Raw genomic sequence first — 24,999 nt, forward strand, 5'->3', positions numbered from 1 at the left:
GTTGGTAGAAAATGACAGAGCCATATTTAAGTTGAAAATCTTCAACTTGCCCTGTTGCTACTTAGGGGCCATAGTTCATCTTCAATCTTCCCTTCAACTAAGTAGAGATGTTATTCTATGGATTCAAAGCATTCTCAGGAGAAAATTCCCACCATCAGTTAATAACAGCCCCATCAAGCATCACATTAGGTTCTTTGGTCATTGTATACTTACATAACATAAAACTTAAAGTTCCAGTGTACTCAAATTGTCTGGAGTCTCTAAAGTTGATACTATTTCTCTATGAATCTCTACAGCAAACAGGATGTAGTTTATATATTAGTTATACATAGGTTATTATGTTGCTGCCATGAACAAGCAGTTTTTTACAGTTGAATTGTTATTTAGTGAACTTGATAAAAATGCAGTGCTATATTTACTTTTCAAAACAGCTTTTTAGGCATTATGTCCCATGATGACTAGATGCTTTACAACAGTGAAATATATCAGTTCAAAGAAAGTATCATTTTAGCAATGGGTGCAGTGTGTCCTATGTGTACAGCCCTCAGAGCATTTTCTTATTCTTTGTGATATAGTGCTGAAGAAGTAAAATTCAGGTCATTACCTCTAGTGCTTTCCAGGGTAGAGAAGTACATTATATGAAATTAGCAGTGAACAGATGAAAGCTCTTTCTACACAGTACAGCAAAGCTGTGAATTTGCAATATCACAGATAAGTTCCAAACCCTCTTATGGGTCATTGCAGATTGTTTGCAAATAATCACATTCTGACTCCCAAGAAAACATTGGAAATATTTTCATGCTTGTTGGTGAGAGCTCTGAAGCTCTACTTTAGCCAGAATACCTTTGAAGAAAGTACAGTGTGTGTGTAAAGCTAAATCTTCCATATACTGTCAATAGAATCATCTATTTTATGTTAAATAATTATTATATATTTTGTCCAGTTCAGGACACCCATAGGCCCCATCTTTCCACATTACAAATAAAAAAACCTGGAGTCATAAAGTAGTTCTTATTATCGTAATAATAATCACCATCCTCATTTACATCATCATCATCATCATCACTATCAAAATAGGCAGACACAAAGAACTTCCAATTTCAGCCACTAAAAAAGAACAGTTTTAAGATTTACCCTTCTACTACAAACTTCTGAAAACCGAGAAACAATAGAAAATGACTGCTTTCAGACGTTGAAGAAGCAATCCTAGAAAAAAAGGGAAACAAACAAAGTCTCTCATATATTTGCTCCAATTTTTATCCTGAGGAAATTTCCAGATTAAGGAATACGAAGGGGGAGCTTCCAGAGCAATGAAAAAGCCCCATACATTTGTGCAGATATCTCTTTAGTCTTTGACAATAAAATTAGTAACAATCTGTGCATACATAGGGTGAAAATTGACAAGACTGGTCAAAGTTGGAAATAGAATTACTCTCCAGATTCACACAGATCAGGTGATTATTTAAAGTTTTGCCACACAATGTGAAAAATGTTGAAGAATTATATCTCAGTAGTGAGGCTACACTTGTGTAGTAGTATAGGAAATATACACCAATTTTATAAAAACTAAAATCAAACAACATAAAGTCATGATTATTAAAACAATCTGTAAGTAATTTCTTAACTATTTGGGAGATTGGAGGTGTTCACATTTATACTTAGACATTCCAACACTCTTTATAATACCATAAACATTCAGCACTCAGAAATGTAGTATCACTATGTCTTTCAGCCAAAAAGAATTATTAGCTATGAAAATTTTAAAAATAAAAATGATAAAATATTCAATTAGATACAAAATACAAAAATATATTAAAGCAGTTCTCATGTATAAACCTTATATGCTCAATTATTTAATAGAAAATGTAAACATAATAAGTGACATCAAACATATAAACAAAGAAACATCAAAAAATAAAAAAATACAATCTTTAAAATGAAAAATATAGTAGATAGGATTAATTGTAGCTTAGATACTGCAGAAGAAAATACAGTGAACTCGAAAACAGCAATATAACAATTCAAAAACAAAACAGAGAAAAATGAAAAGAAAAATTTTGTTTCTTAAGTTAATATATCAAGCATTCTAGTGTATGTGTAATTGGGATGCTCTGCAGGCAATGTCAGAAACATTATTTAAAACTATAATGACTTAAAACTTTCCAAATCAACTATAAACCCACATGCCTAAGAAATACAACCTGACAAAGATTGACAAAAAGCCAATCATGCTAATACACATCACAATCAATTACTGAAAGACAATGACAAAAAAGAAAATCAGCCCAAAGCACATTGCCTACACAAAGACATATATTAGAAAATCACAGACATCTCATCAAATATGATGTAAGTCAAAAGAAAAAAACATAAATATCTATATTTAGAAGAAGTATCCTTCATAAATTACGCAAAATAAACACTTTTGCAGGGGAAAAGCAAAGTTTATAGGCCACCAGCAGTCTTGCACTATACTACATATCAAAGGAAATTTTTAAGCCATAAAAGGGACATTACGTTGTGACTTCTATCTATATACCAAAGAGCACCAGAAATGTTAAATATATAAGTATAAAATATATTCATATAATTTCTAGATTTATTTTAAAACTTTAACTATTATAGCTTTTATAACATATATAGAAATAACATAATTTTATGGTAATAAGACAGAAGAACAGGAAGAAAATGGAAGTATACTGCTGTAAAATTTTACATATATTGTGAAAGAATATAATATAATTTGATGGTAGAGTGTGATATATTAAAAGTGTATAATCAACAACCCAGAAGTATTATTAAAAAAAAATTTAAATGGAAGAGTTAATGAGTTAATGTTGAAGACAAAATAAAGTATTAAATATTCTAGTTCAAAAGAAGATAATAAAGGAGGACAAAAATCAACACAAATGAGAAAGGAGAACAAAAGTTCATATAGTAAATTATTGCATTTGAACATTATTACATTGCTAAAGAAATAAATATACATAATCTAAATGTTCTAAATATAGACAGAGATTTTGAAATTGAATACAAAAGCAGGAGCCAAATATGCTCTGTCCACACATATTGAATTTAAATATAAATACACAAATGAAAAATGAAAGGAATGAAAATGTATAGCATACAAAGATAAATCATAAAAAAAGCTGAAGTGGCTGTTTTGATACGAGACCAATTGGATTTTAGGTAGAAATATAAGATCAGGGATAAATAAAGAAAATTTATTAATGATAAAGGGACCAAATAATGATTAATAATAAGGCAAATATGTAATGAGTATCCATCCAGTAGCAGAGCTTGAAAGTACAAGAAATAAAAATGACGGAGGTGTTCACATTTATAGTTCGACATTTCAACACTACTTTCTCTGTAACTGGTAGGGCAAGTTAGCAAAAATAAATAAAGCTATAGAAAACATAACATTATCAATTAAATTTACCTAACTAAGATTTATAGAATACTCCAAAAAAAAAAAAAAAAAAACACACACACACACACAAGACACATTCTTTCTGTAGACACATTCATCAAGACTACCATAAGCTGCCTCATAATGAATCTTTCTTTATAAACTTTGAAGTGCCTTGTCAAATATGTCACATCACCACAATAAAATCAAATAAAAAATCTGTAAGAAAACATTTGAATAACCCGAAAATTGGGTGTTTAAAATTCAATACTGGAAATTCAATAACATAAGCCAGACAACAGTCAAACAAAAAGAATTACAAAATACATTAGAAATATTCAAAATAATTGAAAATGAGGCCTGGTACCATGGCTCATGCCTGTAATCCCACCACTTTGGGAGGCCTAGGTGGGCAGATTGCTTTAGCCCAGGAATTTGAGGCAAGCATTGGTAACATTGTGAAAACCTGTCTCTACAAAAAAGTATACACAAAAGCTGGGCATGGTTACGTGAGTCAGTAGCTATTCAGAAGGCTGAAGGAGGATCCATCACCTGAACCTGGGAGGTTGAGACTGCAGAGCCACTGCACTCCAGCCTGGGTGACAGAGTGAGACCCTGTCTCAAAAAAAAAAAAAAAAAAAAAAAAAAAAAAAGGAAAAGACATATATCAAAATTTCTGGGCTGCAACTAAACCAGTCTATAGAGGAAAATTTGTACATTTACATGCTTATATTAGAAAAAGAAAAATTTCAATTTACTAATCAAACCTTCAAATTTTAGAAAGTAGAACTAGAAAAGAAAATCAAGTACAAAATAAAAGGAGGCGAGGAATAACAATTGCAGAAACAGAGATAAATATAAAATGAAAAAGATATTAGATAAAATAATAAACCAAAAACCGTTTCTTAGAAACTATCAATAAAATGGATAAATCCCTAGTTAGGTTAACAAACACAGGCCGGCCGCCATAGCTCACGCCTGTAATCCCGGCACTTTGGGAGGGCGAGACTGGCGGATCACGAAGTCAGGAGATCGAGACCATCCTGGCTAACATGGTGAAACTCCGTTTCTACTAAAAATACAAACAAACAAACAAGCCTGTCCGGAGCCATGAGGCCCGGAATTAGCCGACCTCTGTTGCTTGATCTCCGCAAAGCGGAGACAAGAGGGCGCATTCCCGGGTTCTTTATTTATAAACTCTTCCCGCGCGCGCCCAAAGCTTTTCCCGCGCGCACCTAAGTTTCTCCCGCGCGCGCCTAAGTTTCTCCCGCGCGCGCCAAAACTGTTCCCGCGCGCCAACCTTTCCCGCGCGTGCCAACCTTTCCCGGGCGCGCGCAAACATTTTCCCGCCCAGGAAGATATGCAGCCCAGGGCGCAGGTGCGATCCCGCGCCCGGGAAAAGTACAAACCCACGGCGCATGCGCGATTGTAATTTGAGAAGATCCGGCCCCTATCACCGCCCTGGCCCAACCTCTTCCCCTGCCAGCCTATATAAGGCATGACCCTACACTCAATAAACGAGACTTGATCAGGCTGTTTGTCTTGTCTCCATTTCTTGTGTTTTCTTGTCTCCTCCATTCCCACTCCCCCTTCCAGGGCCCGTTCGACTGTCCTGCAGGTCGGGACACCTGGCGCCCGAACAGGGACCTGGACACGGGGGAAAAAGTGAGGAAGAAGGCACTAAAGTCGGCCGAAAGTGAAAGTGGAAAGAAATTCCTCCGGACGTCGCGGGAGCCTGCCTGCGTTGGAACCAGAGGTGAGTAATAGTGTCTGATTATGGGACAAGAATTAAGCCAGCATCAAATTTATGTAGGGCAATTAAAAGAGGCTTTAAAAACACGAGGAGTAAAGGTTAAAAGTAATGATTTGTTTAAGTTTTTTGATTTTGTAAAAGAAACCTGCCCTTGGTTTCCACAAGAAGGGACCATTGACGTAAAGAGGTGGCGTAGAGTGGGAGACTGTTTTCAAGATTACTATAGTACTTTTGGACCAGAAAAGGTTCCGGTGACAGCTTTTTCTTATTGGAATCTAATCAGAGATATAATAGATAAAAAGGAAAAAGAAAAAGATCCTGAGGTAATGGCAGTGGTTACTCAGACTGAGGAAATATTAAGAGGCAGCTCCCAAACCGACCTCGAAAAACCCATACCTAATAAAGAAATAGACCTTATATCGCTACAAAGTGACGAGGAAGAGGCTGGGGTCCCCTCAATGATAAATATAGAAACATCAAATAAGGAAAAGTTCAAAAAATACCCAGTTTTACCTACAACTAATGAAAGCAAAAGTAAAAATAACCTTAACTGTTCAGAAGTAAACTGGGATAATTTAGAGGAAGGGGCAGCAAAATATTATAATTCTGACTGGCCACAAACTCTTACTTATCCCCCTCCCTATAATAAGGCTTCTGCCCCCGCAGTTATGGCAGTAATAGACCCAAAAGAGGAGCTTAGAGAAAAAATTGCACAGCTTGAAGAGCAAATAAAGCTCGAAGAACTACATCAGTCTTTAATCACTAGATTGCAGAAATTAAGGACAGGAAGTGAGAGCGTTCAATACCCTAAAGGAATAGAGAAACCCTCTCACCCTCAGAGACCCGGACAGCATGTCCCAAAAGGAAGGTCGCTTGGTAGTAGGGATAGGGAAGATTCCTCTCCTCGAGATGTTTTTCCAGTAACGGAAACTACAAATACGCAGGGTTGAGCCTGGAGACACCACAATGGGTTTGAATTTACTGTAATAAAAGAACTAAAAACTGCTGTCTCGCAATACGGAGCTACTGCCCCGTACACCCTGGCCATAGTCGAATCTGTGGCCGAAAATTGGCTCACTCCCATAGATTGGAATACCTTAGTTAGAGCAGTTCTTTCCGGAGGCGACCATCTGATTTGGAAGTCAGAATTTTATGAAAATTGTAGAGATACGGCCAAGAGAAACCAACAAGCCGGAAATGGTTGGGATTTTGATATGCTAACTGGCTCGGGTAATTACACAGAAACCGATGCTCAGATGCAGTATGATCCTGGACTGTTTTCTCAAATCCAAGCAGCGGCTACCAAAGCCTGGAGAAAACTTCCTGTTAAGGGGGATCCAGGGGCCTCGCTCACGGGGGTCAAACAAGGACCTGATGAGCCTTTTGCAGACTTTGTACATAGACTTTTAACCACAGCCAGCAGAATATTTGGAAATGCCGAGGCAGCGGTGGATTATGTAAAACAGCTAGCTTACGAAAACGCTAACCCGGCTTGTCAGGCAGCAATCAGACCTTATAGAAAGAAAACAGACTTAACAGGTTACATCCGCCTCTGTTCAGACATAGGGCCCTCATATCAACAGGGCTTGGCTATGGCTGCTGCCTTTAGTGGACAAACCGTAAAAGACTTCCTCGCTAGTAAAAATAAGAATAGCAAGGGGTGCTTCAAGTGTGGAAAATTGGGACACTTCGCTAGGGATTGTAAGGGAGAGCTAGCTAAGACCTTAGAGGCAAAAGCTCCAGGCCTCTGCCCTAGATGTAAAAGAGGAAAACATTGGTCCAATGAATGTAAATCTAAAATTGACAATCAAGGAAATCCCCTAACACCTCAACAGGGAAACGGATTGAGGGGCCAGCCCCAGGCTCCGAAACAAGCTTATGGGGCGGTCAGTTTTGTACCAACCAACAACAATCCGTTTCACAGCTTAGTAGAGCAACCCCAGGAAGCGCAGGATTGGACCTCTGTTCCACCTCCCACACAGTATTAACCCCTGAAATGGGACCTCAGGCCCTAAGTACGGGTATATATGGGCCCCTACCCTCAAACATGTTTGGATTAATCCTGGGAAGAAGCAGCGTCACCATGAAAGGCCTACAGGTCTTTCCAGGAATAGTGGATAGTGATTATATAGGAGAAATCAAAATCATGGCCAAGGCTATTGACAACATCATTGTCATTCCTCAAGGGGATAGAATCGCGCAGTTACTCCTGTTACCATTGCTAAAAACAGTTAATAAAGTCCAATCGCCCCTAAGGGGAAAGGGAGGATTCGGATCCTCAGACATCTACTGGGTACAGCCCATTACTAATCAAAAACCCTCTCTCACCTTGTGGCTAGACGGAAAGTTATTTACAGGACTGATAGACACAGGGGCCGATGTAACAATTATTAAACAGCAAGATTGGCCCTCCAGTTGGCCCACTTCAGAGACCTTAACAAATTTACGAGGAATCGGGCAAAGTAATAACCCTAGACAAAGTTCCAAATATCTCACCTGGAGAGATCAAGAAAGTAATTCCGGTCTCATTAAGCCATTTGTTATCCCTGATTTGCCTGTTAACCTTTGGGGTAGAGATCTTCTCTCCCAAATGAGGGTCATGATGGGTAGCCCAAATGATATAGTCACTGCACAAATGTTGGCTCAGGGCTACCACCCTGGAAAAGGGTTAGGAAAAAGAGAAGATGGCATTTTACAGCCAATCCCAGCCATAGGAAAATTGGATAAAATGGGGCTTGGAAATTTTTAACCGTGGCCATTGACATGCCTGCACCCCAAAAATTTGCTGATCCAATCACTTGGAAATCAGATGAACCCGTTTGGGTTGATCAATGGCCACTAACCAATGAGAAGCTTGCCGCTGCCCAACAGTTAGTGCAGGAACAATTAGAGGCAGGACACATCACAGAAAGCAACTCTCCTTGGAACACCCCCATATTCGTCATAAAAAAGAAATCTGGAAATTGGAGACTCTTACAAGATCTAAGAGCAGTAAATGCTACTATGGTCCTTATGGGCGCCTTACAGCCAGGGCTACCTTCTCCGGTAGCAATCCCTCAAGGATATTTTAAAATTATCATAGACCTTAAAGATTGCTTTTTTACAATTCCCCTTCATCCTACTGACCAAAAACGATTCGCCTTTAGCTTACCATCTGTAAATTTCAAAGAACCAATGAAACGATACCAATGGAAAGTGTTACCTCAAGGTATGGCCAACAGTCCCACCTTGTGTCAAAAATATGTGGCTACGGCCATACACTCAGTTAGAGAGACATGGAAACAAATGTATATTATACACTATATGGATGACATTCTTATAGCAGGAAAAATGGGAGAACAAGTTTTACAGTGTTTTGCTCAACTCAAGCAAGAACTAACCACGGCGGGTTTACAAATAGCTCCAGAAAAAATACAACTACAAGACACTTATACATATTTAGGTTTTCAAATAAATGGACCTAAAATTACAAATCAAAAGGCCGTTATCCGTAAAGATAAGTTACAAACCCTCAATGATTTCCAAAAGCTCCTTGGAGACATAAATTGGCTTCGGCCCTACTTAAAACTCACCACAGGAGACTTAAAACCCTTATTCGACACCCTGAGAGGTGACCCCAGCCCTAAGTCCCTTAGGTCGTTATCAAAAGAAGCTCTTTTATCACTTAATAAAGTAGAGGCGGCCATTGCTGAGCAATTTGTTACTAACATAGACTATTCACAGCCATTAACCCTTTTAATATTTAACACAACACTAACACCTACTGGTTTATTCTGGCAAAATAACCCTATTATGTGGGTCCACTTGCCTTCAACTCCCAAAAAGGTATTACTCCCCTATTATGATGCCATAGCAGATTTAATCATTCTAGGGAGAGACAATAGCAAAAAATATTTTGGAATTGAACCCTCTATGATCATACAACCTTATTCTAAGCCACAAATCCATTGGTTGATGCAAAATACTGAAACGTGGCCGATTGCTTGCGCCTCTTATGCTGGCAACTTAGATAACCATTATCCACCAAACAGGCTTATTCAATTTTGTAAGCTGCATGCTTTTGTCTTCCCTCATGTTACCAGTAAAACACCTTTAGACAATGCCTTATTAGTATTCACTGATGGGTCATCCACAGGAACTGCTGCATACACCTTTGCAGACACCACTGTTAAATTCAAAACCAGCCATACTTCAGCTCAGCTAGTAGAATTGCAGGCCCTAATCGCAGTACTGTCAGCCTTCCCTAATCAGGCCCTTAATATTTATACTGACAGTGCATATTTAGCTCACTCAATACCTTTACTTGAGACCGTAGCACAAATCAAACATGTCTCAGACACAGCCAAGTTATTTTTACAATGCCAACAATTAATACATGACAGATCAACACCTTTCTTTCTTGGACATATTAGAGCTCATTCAGGATTACCAGGACCTCTATCCCAGGGCAATCAACTGGCTGATATGGCAACCAAGACGGTAGCCATAGCTACAAATACAAACCTAGCCCAAGCACAGGCTATTCATGCCTTACACCATCTTAATGCTCAAACTTTGAGACTGATGTTTAAAATAACTAGAGAACAAGCAAGACAAATAGTTAAACAATGTCAGACCTGTATAACATACCTGCCAGTCCCTCACTTAGGAATTAACCCAAGAGGACTAGTTCCCAACATGATTTGGCAAATGGATGTCACTCATTATTCAGAATTCGGTAACTTAAAATACATCCATGTATGTATAGATACATTTAGTGGATTTATACTGGCCACCCTACAAACAGGCGAAGCTACCAAACATGTCATAGCTCATTTACTACACTGTTTTTCCATAGTTGGAAAGCCTAAACAACTAAAAACAGACAATGGTCCTGGTTATACATCCAAAGCCTTTCAAGACTTTTGTCTTAAATTACAAATAAAACACATTACTGGAATTCCCTATAACCCTCAAGGACAAGGAATAGTTGAAAGAGCACACCTATCCTTAAAAACCACCATTGACAAAATAAAAAAGGGAGAATGGTACCCTACTAAGGGCACCCCTAGAAATATCCTTAATCACACACTTTTTATTTTAAATTTTTTAAATTTGGACAACCTGAACAGATCAGCAGCCAATCGATTTTGGCATTCCGAGTCCAAAAAACAATTTGCCACGGTTAAATGGAAAGACCCCTTAGACAACACATGGCATGGTCCAGACCCAGTGTTAATCTGGGGAAGAGGCTCAGTTTGTGTTTTTTCTCAAACTCATGATGCAGCCAGATGGCTACCAGAGCGACTGGTAAGACAGGTACCTAATAATAACCAATCCAGGGAGTGATTTTCTCCCTGAGAGTACTCTTTTCCTCTATTGCAGAGATGAACTTCAACTACAAGCCCCTCTGGACCATGGTGCTGATTTGCCAAGCACTCCAGGTATATGCCGGCTTTGGTAATCCCCATGAGGCCCGTAAATATATACGACAACAATACGGTAAGCCCTGTGATTGTTTGGGGGGATATGTGACCTCCCTTCCAAATACGTACATCTCAGCTGTGTCCTGCTCCGCTTACACAGCATACCTGTCTAGTGACTCTCTTAAGTGGAGGTGTGTGTCAACCCCAAGAATATTTAGTGGAGGGGATACCACAACCTGCCCTTGTGACACATTTGAGACTGCTATGCATAGTTCCTGCTACACTACTTATTTAGAATGTACCTCTGGCGGTAAAACATACTATACTGCTATCCTAACAAGATCTAGAACCCCTACTATAGGGGCCAATAGTGTCCCTACAGTTGTAGGAAGTACCAATAACCTTATATCAGCTGGCTGTACTGGAACTGTAGGACAGCCTGTCTGCTGGAATATTCACCCCCCTCTTCATACCTCTGACGGAGGAGGACCACAAGACAAGGTCCGAGAAATTAGGGTATACAAAAAACTTGAAGAGTTGCAAAGGTCCCTGTACCCGGAAATTCACTACCACCCCTTGGCCTTGCCCAAAGCCCGAGGGAAAGAGAAAATTGATGCCCAGACCTTTGCCCTCCTCACGGCTACTCATAACCTGCTTAACAATTCCAACTCTAGTCTGGCTGATGACTGCTGGCTGTGTCTGCAATCAGGAGATCCCGTTCCTCTTGCCATACCCAGTAATAACTTAAATTATACATCCAATACCCCTTGCACCATAATTCCTCCCCTTAAAGTACAGCCTTTAGAATTTCCTAGTTCCTCTTGCATCTACTCCCCTCCCCTTAATAACACTTACGACCTCGATGTAGGATTCAATCAATTCAATAATTGTTCCACCATAGTAAATATTTTCCAATCGCTGTGTGCCCCAAACAGCTCGGTTTTTATATGTGGCAATAATAGGGCTTATACCTATTTACCTACTAACTGGACAGGACGCTGTGTCTTAGCCACACTTTTACCTGACATAGACATTATCCCTGGAGATGAACCTGTACCTATCCCAGCTATAGATCACTTTTTAGGAAGAAACAAAAGGGCAATACAATTTATCCCCTTACTTGCAGGATTAGGCATAACTACTGCCGTAGCAACTGGGGCTACAGGCCTAGGGGTTTCTGTTACTCAATACACCAAATTGTCTCGCCAACTGATCTCAGATATGCAGGCCATTTCGAGTACTATACAAGATTTACAAGATCAGGTAGATTCTCTGGCAGAAGTAGTGCTCCAAAATAGAAGAGGCCTAGATTTACTAACTGCAGAACAGGGAGGCATCTGCTTGGCTTTACAGGAGAAGTGCTGTTTTTATGCCAACAAATCCGGGATCGTCAGGGACAAAATCAGGCGTCTACAAGAAGACCTAGAAAAACGACGAAAGGAAATAACCGATAACCCGTTTTGGACTGGGTTCCATGGACTCCTTCCCTATCTTATGCCATTCCTGGGCCCCCTGCTTTGCCTATTGCTTTTACTCTCTGTAGGACCTTTGGTTTTCAATAAGCTCATGACATTCATTAAGCAACAAGTCGAGGCTATCCAAGCGAAGCCTATACAGGTCCATTATCATCGCCTAGAACAAGAAGATCGCGGTGGTTCATACTCACACCCATTATGACCACCTTCCCTATGCGCTGAACTGGACAGCCAATGACGGGTAAGAGAGTATCATCTCTCACTAACCTAAGACAGGAGGGCCGTCATAAGCTACTGCCTAATCCCATGACGGGTACCAGTGATGAGATGCATTACTCCAACCTAAGACAGGCGCAGTTCCCGAGGGACAATCTTCTAGCCATAATTATATATAAAAAAGGGGGACCTGTCCGGAGCCATGAGGCCCGGAATTAGCCGACCTCTGTTGCTTGATCTCCGCAAAGCGGAGACAAGAGGGCGCATTCCCGGGTTCTTTATTTATAAACCCTTCCCGCGCGCGCCCAAAGCTTTTCCCGCGCGCACCTAAGTTTCTCCCGCGCAGCGCCTAAGTTTCTCCCGCGCGCGCCAAAACTGTTCCCGCGCGCCAACCTTTCCCGCGAGCGCCAACCTTTCCCGCGCGCGCGCAAACATTTTCCCACCCAGGAAGATATGCAGCCCAGGGCGCAGGTGCGATCCCGCGCCCGGGAAAAGTACAAACCCACGGCGCATGCGCGATTGTAATTTGAGAAGATCCGGCCCCTATCACCGCCCTGGCCCAACCTCTTCCCCTGCCAGCCTATATAAGGCATGACCCTACACTCAATAAACGAGACTTGATCAGGCTGTTTGTCTTGTCTCCATTTCTTGTGTTTTCTTGTCTCCTCCATTCCCACTCCCCCTTCCAGGGCCCGTTCGACTGTCCTGCAGGCAAGCCGGGCGTGGTGGCGGGTGCCTGTAGTCTCAGGAGGCTGAGGCAGGAGAATGGCATGAACCCGGGAGGCGGAGCTTGTACTGAGCCGAGATCGTGCCACTGTACTCCAGCCTGAGAGAAAGAGCATTCCCTCGTCTCAAAAAACAAAACAAAACAAACAAACAAAAAACAAAAAAGAGAAACACAAATTACTGATAATAAGAATAAAAAAGAGTTATCACTACATATCCCTGTGGCATAAATAAATACTAAGAAAATACAAAAAACTTTTTGCTAATGTATTTGATATATTTGAAGTATTAATAAAATGGAGAGATCCCTTGTAAGGTGTAAATTTCCCAAACCCATTTAGATAAAGTAGAAAAAAGAAATGCCCTATTTCACTTAAAATAGATTAAATTACCAAAAAATCTCCCACCTTAGTAGAAAGTGATAAACTTATTTTAAAATTTATATAAAAATTCAAATAAGGAGACAAAAAGTTGATGGACCTGAGCTTCCTGATTTCTAGCCTTTTATAGAGTTTCACTGATCAAGATAGCATAAGGTTGGCATAAGAAAAAACATGTATCATTGGAATAGAAGAGATAATCCGTATATTGCCACATTTGATCACACATGTTGTCAGTTTTTCACAAAGGTGCTAAGATAATTAAAGGTGGAAAAAGTAAGACTTTTGGCTATGAAGGTTCCTGGTTTCCGGGGTAGCATGTAAGGAATCTGTCCTAACAACAAACAAAAAGCTGAACAAACTAAAACAAACAAACAAACAAACAAACAAAAACAGTAATTCTTCCTAGATCCATATTATAAGTGAGGTCACAGGGCAAATCACAGTCACCAAAATTGAACAAGTGGATACAAAAGCTTACAACTTAACCAATCCTGAGGTGAGACAATCCCACTGCTGGGTATATATTCAAAAGAAAGGAAATCAGTATATCAAAGAGAGATATCTGCCTTCTCATGTTTATTGCAGCAAAATTCCCAATAGTGAAGATATGGAATCAATCTAAGTATCCATCAATAGAAGAATGAATAAACAAAATATTTTATATATACCCAATGGAAAATTATTCTCTTACAAAAAAGAGTGAGATCCTGTCATTTGCAACAAGATACATGTAACTGAAGTCATTATGTTAAGTGAAATAAGACAAAAACACACAAGACATACGTTGCATGTTCTCACTCACATGTGGGAACTAAAACAATTGATTCCATGGAAGTAATTAATAGAACCACGATTGCCAGAAGATGGAAATAATAATGAGGAGAAGAGGATATAAAGGGGTTTGTTAATGGCTGCAAAAATACAGTTAGAAGGAATGGGATCTAGCATTTGGTAGCGCAATTGAATGACTATGGTCAACATTAATTTATCCTATGTTTCTAAATAATTAGAAGATTAGATTTGGAATGTTTTCAAGATAAAGACATTAAAAATGTTTGAAGTGACGAATATCCCAATTACCTGTTTGGTCATTACATATTGTATGCCTATATCAAAATGTCACATCTCTCCCAACTTATGAAAGCTGAAGTGACTATATTATTTTGAGACAGAGCACACTTCAGAGCAAGGAAAGCTATCAGGGATAAAGAAGGGCATTACATAATGACAAAGTGTTCAATTCCCCCAAAATATATAATAAACCTTAACATGTATGCATGTAATAACAGAGCATCAAAGAATGTGATGCAAAAATTGAAAGAACTTTCAAGGAGAAATAGATGAATCCATCCTTATAGTTGGAGACATCAATATTCTTCTAACAGAAATGGACACAGCTAGTAGGCAGAAAATCACTAAGGACATAGTTGAACTTAACAACACTATTAACAGATTTGATATCATTGATACATATAGACTACTTCATGGAGCAATGAAAAAATACATGTTCTTTCAAGTTCACAAAACACTCATAAATATAGACCCCACTTAAATCACACAATGTCTGCTCTCAAATCACAGTGAAATTAAACTAGAATTCAGTAACAGCAAGATAATTGCAAATTCCTAAAATCCATAATTAAACAATATACTTCTAAATAACAGATGGGTCTAAGTAGAAATTGCAAAAAAATAAAAAATATTTTAAATCAAATAATAACTTAAAAACAACATCAAATTTTGTGGGTTGAAGCAAAAGAAGTATTTAGAGAGAAATTTATAACATTGAATGCATATATTATGAAATAAAGATCTAAAATTAATAATCTAATTACCACATTTGGAAACCAGAAATAAAGAACAAATTAAATTCAAAGTAAAAGAAGAAAAAGAGAACAAAATTTGAGCAGACATTAAATAAAACAATTATAAACAGAAAAGCGATAGGGAAAATCAACTAAACCAAAACTGGTTTCTTTGAATAGAATAATATAATTGATAAGTCTGTAGGCAGACTAATTAACAAAAAAGAGAAAGGACACAAATTACTAATATTAGAAATAAAAGAGGGCATATTACTACAGAATCCATGGACATTAAAAAAATACTATGAACATATATGACCACAAATTTGCTAAACTAATTGAAATGGACTGATGCCAATAAAGACACAATCCTCCAAAACTTACACAAGAAGAAATAGAAAGTCTGAATAAATCTATATTTATTTAAGATACTGAATCAAAAATTAAGAAACTTCCAAAATAAAAGGCATCGGCCCTATGAATTCACCTGTGACTCTGTAAACGTTTAAGGAAAAAAAATTACGACATTTCTCTAAAATTACGTTTAGAAGATAAAAGCAGGGGCTGGGCGCGGTGGCTCAAGCCTGTAATCCCAGCACTTTGGGAGGCCGAGACGGGCAGATCACGAGGTCAGGAGATCGAGACCATCCTGGCTAACACGGTAAAACCCCGTCTCTACTAAAAAATACAAAAAACTAGCCGGGTGAGGTGGCAGGCGCCTGTAGTCCCAGCTACTCAGGAGGCTGAGGCCAGAGAATGGCGTAAACCCGGGAGGCAGAGCTTGCAGTGAGCTGAGATCCGGCCACTGCACTCTAGCTGGGGCGACAGAGCGAGACTCCATCTCAAAAAAAAAAAAAAAAAAAAAGAAGAAGATAAAAGCAGAGGGAACACATTCTAACACATTTGATAAGAAGAGTATTACCTAAATAGAAAAATAAGCAAAGACATTATGAGAATATATATACCAATATCTCTCATGAATGTAGAAGCAAAATTCCTCAACAAAATATTAGCAAATTTAATCCAAAAATGCATGAAAATAATTATACCATGACAAAGTGGTATTTTTCCCAAGTATGCAAGATTTGTTCAAATTTTAAAATCATTTAATGAAATCCATTGCATTAACAGGCTCAAGAAGAAAAATCACATGGTCATATAAATAGATACGAAAGATTCAGAAAAATGATTTCACTAAATCCAACATTCTTTCATGACAATTCTCAGCAAACAAGGAATAGAAGGAAACTTCCTCAACTGATAAAGAGCATGTAACAGCAAACATTACATTAAATGGTGAGAGATCAGAAGTATTCCCACTAAGGATGGGGACAAGGCAAGGATGGTGTGTCTTACCATTCCTGTTCAATATCCCTTAAGAATTCCTAATTAATTCAATGAAAGAAGAAAAAGAAATGAGAAGTATACAGATTGAAAAGAAGAAATAAAAATGTCTTTGTTTACAGATGACACGATCCTATATGTAAAAATCTGGAATAACTGACAAAACAGAACTCCTGCAACTAATAAACAACTATAGCCAAGCTATAGGATATTATTAATATATAAAATCCATCATTTATTACTAGTAATAAAGAAGTAGAGTTTGAAATTACAAAGAACATATTATCTACATTAACACTCCCAAAGACAAAATATTTAAGAATAAATTTAATAAAATATGTAAAAAATCTATATGAGGAAAACTATAAATCTCTGATACAAAAAATCAAAGAACTGCAAAATGGAAAGATATTCCTTATTCAGAGATAGGAAGAGACAATATTGTTAAGATTTCAGTTCTTTTCAACTTTGTCTTAGATCTCAATTAAAAAAAAAAAAAAAAAAAAAAAAACAGCAAGTTATTTGTGGATACCAATAAGCTAATTCTAAAATCTATATGGAGAGGCAAAAAGACACAGAATAGGCAACTTAATATTGAAGGAGGAGAACAAAGTTAGAGTATTTACACTACATGGCTTAAAAATTTACTTTTGAGCTGCATACATCAAATAGTGTGTTACTGGTGAAAAAATAGACAACTCAGTCAGTGGAACAGAATAGAGAGCCCAGAAATACATTTACATGATATCTCAATGGATCTTTGACAAAGGAGCAAAAATGATACAATGAAGAAAAGATGATTTTTTCAACAGTAGGATAGAGCAACTGGAGCATCACACACACAAATAGAAGAAAAGTGTGTATAGGCACAGACTTGGCACATTTCACAAAAAAAATTAAACTAGATCGTAGATCTAAATATAAAACACACGGACTGTTAAACTTCTAGCAGATTACATAACAGAAAATCTAGATGACTTTGGGCATGGCAATGACTTTTTTTTTTTTTTTTTTTTTTTTAGACGGAGTTGCTCTGTCACCCAGGTTGGAGTGCAGTGACGCTATCTCTGCTCACTGCAAGCTCCGCCTCCCGGGTTCACGCCATTCTATTTCTATTTCACACCAGTCCCGGAGTAGCTGGGACTACAGGCGCCCGCCACCACTCCCGGCTGTTTTTGTATTTTTAGTAGAGACAGAGTTTCCCCGTGTTAACCAGGATGGTCTCGATCTCCCGACCTCGTGATCTGCCCGCCTAGGCCTCGCAAAGTGCTGGGATTGAAGGCGTGAGCCACCGCGCCCAGCCGGCAATGACTTTTTAGATACACTATCACGTGTATGATCCATGAAAGAAAGAATTGAAAAGCTAAACATCATTAAAGTTAAAAACTTCTGCGGGGCAAAATTCACTGTGAAAACAATGAGAAGGCAAGTGACAGATTAAAAGAAAATATTTGCAAATGACATATCTGATAAAAGACTGTTATTCAAAACATACAAGTAACTATTAAAACTCAACAATAAAGAAGTAAACAATGCAAATAAAAATTGGCAAAAGACCTGAACAGACATTTCATCAAAGAAGATATACAGATAGCAAATAAGCACATGAAAAGATGTTCCACATCATATGCCATTAGGGAAATGCAAATCAAAACAATGAGCTACCACTACACACGTATTAAAATGGCCAAAGTCTAGAACACTACACCAAATGGGGGAGAGGATGTGTAGCAACAGGGATGCTGGCAGACACAGAAATTGTAGTCACTTTGGAAAAGTTTGGTAGTTTTTTACAAAACTAAACATACTCATCATATGACCCAGAAATCACGTTTGTTGGTATTTAGTCAAATAAGTTAATAACTTAAGTTCACACAAAAACACGCACAGGAATGTTTATAACAGATTTATTTATAATTGGCTAAACTTTGAAGCAGCCATAATGTCCTTCAGCAAATATAGACTCATAAATGACTACAACTTAGTAAAATAAGCCTTAAATTTTCCCTATTTAGTGAAAACACTGCATACTTCATGACTGCAACTTTATGACATTCTAGAAAAGGCAAAACTATGAAGACAGTAAAAATATCTGTGGTTGCTAATAGTTAGTGGGGAGATAGGAATAGGTGAAGCACAGAGGATTTTCACAGCAGTGAAACTACTTTTTATGATAATGTAGAGGTGGATACATTTCATTTTACATAATGCATAACACCAAGAGTAAACCCTAATGTGAACTATGGACTTTAGATGGTAATGATGTATTTTCATCAATTGTAACAAGTATATCATTCTAGTTTGGAAGGTTGATAGTGGAGAAGGGGGCAGAGAGGGGGGACAGGCAATCTACAGCAACTCTCAGCACTTTCTGATCAATTTTGCTGTGAAACTAAAACTACTCTAAAAAATAAACTATATTTACAAGAGGGTTGGGGAGACAGTCTTTTGAACAAATGGTGCAGATGCAGTTAGGTGATATCCAAATGGAAAATATTTAAAAAATAGCTTTACTACTATCTCAGATCATTTGAAATAGACCTCAGACTTAAACCTATAAGCTAAAATAATATATTCTCTAAAAAAACACAGAAGGATAAATTTTGTGAACTTTGATAGTTTCTTAGAGCACAAAACGTGCAAGCCATTTTAAAAATAGATAAATTGTATTTAATCAAAGACATTTTTGCTTTAAAAGTACATCATTTAAAAATTAAAGGACAGAATGGGAGAAAATACAGTCTATATATCTGTAAAGAACTTACATATAATATATATGTATATATACAAGTCCATATATATGGATTGCTTGACATTGATTTGTAAATATTATACATATATTGTATTACAACTGTATTATCTACAAATTGCATATATACATTTATTTATATTTCTATAAATGTATTATTAACTAATTTAATATTTTTATTATTTACAAATCTTTTTGTTCAAGGAAATATATGAGTGGTCAATAAGTGCAGGATGAAATACTCAATATCAAGCTCTCAAGTTGAAAAATAAAACCACAAGATTTTAAACAAATATTCGTGATTAAAACTCATAAAAAATTGTTAATACCAATTGTTGACCAGAATATGGAGCAATACCAAATTATCATACATTGCTTTCAGGAATGTAAAATACTTGGAAAACAGTCTGATAGTATCTTAAATAGTTAGATATTCATTTATTGTATATTGGCAGCAAATCTATTTTCAGATAAGCCTAAACAGGGACTTGAATAGAAATGCCATACCCACTTTATTTCGTTAAACCCAAACTGGAATTAACCCGCAAGTTCATCAACAAATGAATGAATAAATAATTTATTATACATTTAGCTGTAATTTACCATTTAGTGATACGAAAGAACATACTGTTGATATGTATAATATGAATGAATTAATCTCAAAAACATGCTGAAATAAAGAAGCAAAACATTTAAAAAGTACTACTTTTATAAAATTCTAGCAAAGATACATTTAATATGTAAAGATAGAAAGAAAATCAGGGGTTGCCTAGGTCAAGGGGTATGGGAAGATTTACCTGTAATGGTATATATCTTTTTTAAAATTCATTTAACTCTAACTTGAATGTTTTATATAGCATTTAAGTTATTCATAGAAAATATCAATTTAATATACAAGAGAATAAAAAAGGCAACAGAATGCAAACATAAGAAAACTGACCTGTTTCTTCTCTAAGTACCACGTCCACAGAAAAGATTCAGGGCTTAGACCTCAGACAAAGTTAAACCTTACATGAGGACAGCTGCGAGGCCCCTTTAGAACACAACCAGCATTTTTGGTAGTTTTCCATTAATTTACTTTATTTCTTAACTGGAATGATCTGTACAGTATGACATGATAGACATCACTCCTCTAGATTAAGCAAGAATTTCAGTAAAGGTATCTTCAGGAGGTCAAGATTAAAATAAATACATGGTACTAGAAAGATGAGACAACATAATACCTTAATAGATATACTAAACAAGAGGTTTTCCAGGGTAAGAATTTCTGACCAAATATAGATAAGCTTCATGACAAGGGAAGAAAGCAGAGAGATGAGGCCCATGTGGATGGGAGAAGGCATGGAGAGAGTCCATCTGGTAAAATGAGGAGATTTGAACTTAGGAAGCAAAACTGACTTTGGTTAGTTTAGAAGACTTTGGGTATGGGTAAGGTAGGTCAAATGAGCTGCAACAGAAGTGAGTGTGCACGATTTATTTCTCTATTTTGTGTTGTGATATGTATCCAGGATTTAGATCAGTGTGTGGCATGTGGGAAGCACTAAATATTTGTTAAAAGAGGAGATCAATTAATAAAGACGGGTAGTTGTCGAAAGAGTACAATGAGCTGTGAAAATGAAAGTTATTTGCTATCCAAACACCTACTAGAGTGTCTGAGCATGTATTATACTTAATATGGGTGGTTTTGATAACTAATATTTCATAATTTTTGCTAAAATTAGCTCTGTGACAATTGAAGCTAGGGGTCATCCATGAATATTTTGGAATATTTTCAAAGAAGGGAAATATGTAAGGTTAATAAAAGCAGTACAGTTATAAGAAATATATTTTAACTTTGTTAAAAATTTCTCACTTCCCATCTGTTCATATCATATTTCAGTACTTTAGGGAAAAAACCTCTTTGACCTGAAGTTCAGAGCTAATACTGAAGTTAAAATAAAAGCTGTTCAGTACTTATTACAATGATGAAAGAGTAGAGAAGTTAGAGAACTATATTCTTGTGATTTAGTCACTTAACTAACTGTATTTTAAATGAAAGGAAGTTGTTAAAGTGACTAAATAGAAAAAAAAAGGTGGTGGCTTCTATAAAAGTATAATCTAGTGAGCTGTGCCTGTATTCCGGGCCCCTGTTCTCGGTGGACTCCTGCGCCTTAGTGAGCTTTCTGAAACACTTTTAAGTTCCCTTCTGTTGTTCTGGATCTATGATTACAGACAAAATAGTAAGAGCAAGTCTTCTCATGTCCTGACTTGGACCATTCAGGATGCTCTGGAAACCTCTACCTCACACTAGACTCCCTCTGCTTGTGGAGGTGACTAGATGTCCCTGGAAGTTCTGGGATCCAGAGATGGGTTTTTCCTGAAACACTGTAGTCAGGCTGGTTCCAGAAGTGTAGCTTAGCGGCAAACTGCTTCTGTTTTTCAATGTGGTACTTCTTTCTAAGTATTGCACATACTAATTTGTGGTGATATAAATTGTTTTTATAGGCAAGGGGCCCTACTTACTAGTATCTCTCTAACTCTTCTATCCTGAAAAAAGAAAAATAAAAGGTAAAAGAATAGGAAAATGGTAAAGTGACGATATCTGAAAAGAGATTTAACAATAATGAAATATTAGCAGTCCTATTGTAAATTTACCACACTATAAATGTAATTGTACTAAGGTAGAATTTAGGGATAAAATTGCTGTATTTAAAATTCAAGTGACTAGATTAAAACAAAAATAAGGCATTTGAAGAGCCAAAACTAGGTTACATTTGGAAGCAATTAGAAAAAAATCTGTTTAGACTGAGGGCAGAAAACAGTTTCTCTGTATTTCCAAAGTACAGAACATTTGCTAGGTAAGAGTGGCTATGCTCTAGAAAATAAACAAAAGTATGTTTGCAACCAATATTTATTGAACCAAGAGTACATAAAGGTTACTTAATAAGGCATCATGCCATGCCTAAGTGATTCTAGTGCTTTTAAATATTGCCTTGCACTTATTAAACATGTGATAAATATTTGTAACCTAAATGGAGCTTGTCTTCTGTTGGATTTTTATATTAATAATGCATTAAATTTCTGTGAGAAGATAGTAAATTCAAAGGTATATATGACAGCTTGAAGCACAAAAAGGAAACACAAGAAGGAAGATTTTTTGCACTAATCAAGGCATTTATAATGTAATGTCACAGCATTGGGAATTGACCCTGTACTCCTTAAAATAAGCCAATTAAGGGTTTTCAACTTTGAATGCCTCAATATGCAAACAGAGTTTGGAAAAGTATATATGAAACACAGAATCAAAGCAGATGTGCCTTCTTTTGTGGAGAGGATCCAAACGTTGAAACTCTCCTCAAAGCCCTCTATGTAGTAGGTCCTAAGAAATATTTAGATTAGATTTTATATATACATTTCCCACATTTAAGGTTGCTTTTATTTTTGAAAATATTATAAATATTAGACTTATTCCATGAAAATTCTGAGTAAAAACATTTTTATATGAAATATTGCCTTTAAGTGTCACAAGAGCTAAAGAGCAGATCAAGTTCTAATTCACATTTTCTTGTTTTATGCTATCTACAATGGGGAGAAGTAAATATTTTGTGTGATCGGAGAGTTTCCAGAGTTTATCCTTCTGAATTGAATAGAAATATTGTAACTCTCAATTCAAAATATAAAAAAGTGTAAGCGTTGGGGTCTTGGCTTGACAGAAGATCATAATAGGATTTTAGTATTATTTTTTCTCTGACAAAATGTAGCATTTACTGACACAATGGGAATATATTTAGTTTGGCTAGGGGAGTGTTTAACATGGAGATATATTTAATTGAATAGGGTAGATTCTGAGTTTTCTTGAAAATTAGATTCACGCTATTCACCATCATTTATATTAAATTTAAAATATTCACTTGTTAATAATTATACTTCTTCTTAGTAGATATTTCTTTTCTGGGAGATAGTGACTTCTGAGCCTTTCCAAGGAAAATATAATTTTATGTTAAACCTTGTGTGCCTAGGTATATTTGAAAATGTGATGAGTAGATTTAAATTTCAAGTTATTTTATAAAAATCTGGAAAATGCACAAATTTTACAGGGTGGTCCTCTTCAGAGTAACTCTTATGTTTAGATACTTTGATATGATTATAAACAAACAAAGTGCATAAAAGTGATTTTTCAAAGAGTAGGAAAACACACATACTCTACATCTTTGGAGGGTAGATTTTAAGTATTCTTAATCCACTGAGTCAAAGTATTTATAACTCAATAGTCTCCCTTCTGTTTGTTTATTACTTTGGTTTAAACTGTTTTCAGGATGAAGGATATTGGAACCGAGGTTGATGATTTAAATTGGCAATTCCATGTTGACATTTGCCTACTAGCTCAATTCTACCACCAAAATGATTCACTGTCGTTTCTACAATAAATAATATAATTCTTATGAAAATGATTGATTAAATCGTTTCTTTTTCTCTAGCCACAAACATTGCTTCTATGCATTTTGTGCATTTTTAATTTTTATTTTTATTTTATGCCTTTTAAATGGAGCTTCTGCCTAGGAAGTTTTAGCTCCTGGGATCTCTCATGCTTATCTCATTTGCCTCCTTTTCTCTGAAATTGTGCATGAAACATGCTCCAGAACACCCCCACTGAGACATATGAATTACCTGTCTACTTGCGGCGGGGAAAACTCACAGGGAAATGTGCAATGAAGCTAAAACTCACGTTTTTGCCAAAAGCAAAAATTGGACAAATAGCAGGAATCCACTAGTTTATTATACAAAAGTGTATATTTGGGTATGAATTTCATTAAACTAAATGAAACAATCTTTTCTGGATATATGATGCTAGGGGTTATTCCATTTAACATAGACAAATATTTAAGTAGTCCTTTTTCTTTTTTAAGTTTCTGTTTCTAATGGTAAAACTTTTCTTCAGAAAGTGAGGATACTTTTTCTAATCAGTTAGACAATGAAGATACAATCATTCCTGCAAATCCAACTGATCTCCTAAAAACCATGTTTATTAGATAGACATATTAGATAAAAACACAGATGGTTTTTAAACTCTGCTTACTGCTTCCGTGATATCATTCTTTTGATAGCTTGCTACTGATTTCCATATGTTCTTTCTTATTCCAAAGTTGATCTTTGGGGTCTAGTCAACAAAATCTTTTGAGGAAATAAAACTCTTATTCTTCTCTTGCTTGTTTTGTTAAAGAATATAATCGTCTTCCCAAAATATATCTGAAGATAACATCACTGTTAGTAAAGTCAAGATGAGATCAATCATTTAGAAAACAAACCAGTATTTTCCAAAGGGGTTGTAGAAGATGATCCATTCAAGTTTATAAAATGTAATAAAGGTATTTTCATATTTATTTACATTTTATCATTTTTAATTTTCTATGTTTTACACATTTTAAAATATTCATACAAAAATATCATAGAAAAATACATAGAGGTAATACTGTTTTAAAGTGGTCAAAGATATGCCCCTGGAGCCTGACTGCTTAGGTCTAAATCCTCCCTCCATCCCTTACTAAATAAGGCAGTTTGGCAAAGTTACTTTTCTGTGCCTTATTTTTAAAGTAGGAATGATAATAGTACCTGTAACTGCTTCATGGATAATGCAATGATTAAATGAGTTAATATTTATAAAGTATTATTTATAAGTTAATACTTATGAAGTACACTTACAACATTATATGGCTTGTGTAGCTACTGTTAAATTATTATTACATATAACTTA

The sequence above is a fragment of the Rhinopithecus roxellana genome, chromosome 4, assembly GCF_007565055.1.
Source record: "Rhinopithecus roxellana isolate Shanxi Qingling chromosome 4, ASM756505v1, whole genome shotgun sequence".
In the NCBI taxonomy this organism is placed as follows: domain Eukaryota; kingdom Metazoa; phylum Chordata; class Mammalia; order Primates; family Cercopithecidae; genus Rhinopithecus; species Rhinopithecus roxellana.